The sequence below is a fragment of the Apis dorsata genome, unplaced genomic scaffold (genome assembly GCF_000469605.1).
Source record: "Apis dorsata unplaced genomic scaffold, Apis dorsata 1.3 scaffold_44, whole genome shotgun sequence".
Classification (NCBI taxonomy): Eukaryota; Metazoa; Arthropoda; class Insecta; order Hymenoptera; family Apidae; genus Apis; species Apis dorsata.
The window spans coordinates 2,423,138-2,423,990 of record NW_006263346.1 but is presented as its reverse complement, the minus strand read 5'-3'; positions in this window follow the sequence as shown (position 1 = coordinate 2,423,990).

Sequence of the window (853 nt, the reverse complement as noted above, 5' to 3'; positions counted from 1 at the left end):
TTTTTTTTTTTTTTTTTTTTGAGATTAGCTGCTTTTCAGGATAGATATTTTTAATAATGATCACGATAATACATTAAAAATACATGTCGGATGATGAAGAATGTCCCGCCATTTTTCTTCGTAGAAAATAAATTTTTATTCATTAAAAAAAAAAAAAAGAAAAAGAAAAAAAGCACCCATTTTCATTTTGCTCGACATTTGTTTCCCAGAAGAAATAAGTCATGTTATTCATTAATAAATATTCCATTTGTTTTTTATACATTCACATTAAAATATAAATATCGCAAACTGTGATGACAATTTTTTTCAAATAAACATCGATTTAAAACAATAACCAATCATCACACCTATTATTCCATTGATCGATCGAGAAACTATCGACAAAATGAAAAAAAAAAAAAAAAAAAAGAATCATTTCCCAATTACAACAAAAGAAAGAAAAAAAAATAAAATAAAATAAAAATAGATGAAAAGTAGAAAATTCCTTCGCCTCGAAAAAAATATCATCGTTGATATATGACGAGAAATTTGAGAGACAGACAATCGAGGCGCGTTGCCACACGAGTTCTCGAAAGTATTGCTAAATTTTATCGAGCGAGTAGAAGTCGGGACGGCGCGGCGTGGGAACAACACTTGGAATAATCCATCGAAGTTGGCAAACTTCTCCAAGTTGGAGCCGTCTTTTGCCGTTTTCGAGGCCAGGAACAAGACGGGAACAAAGAGGAGTTGCGAACGAAAACGATGCAGAAATTGTGGGTTCCTTCTTGTTGCTCGATGGAGGAAAGAGCGAGCGAGGAATCCTGACCGAGCCTCAGGCGACGAAGTCCTGTGGCCAACACAGACCCGAAATTCT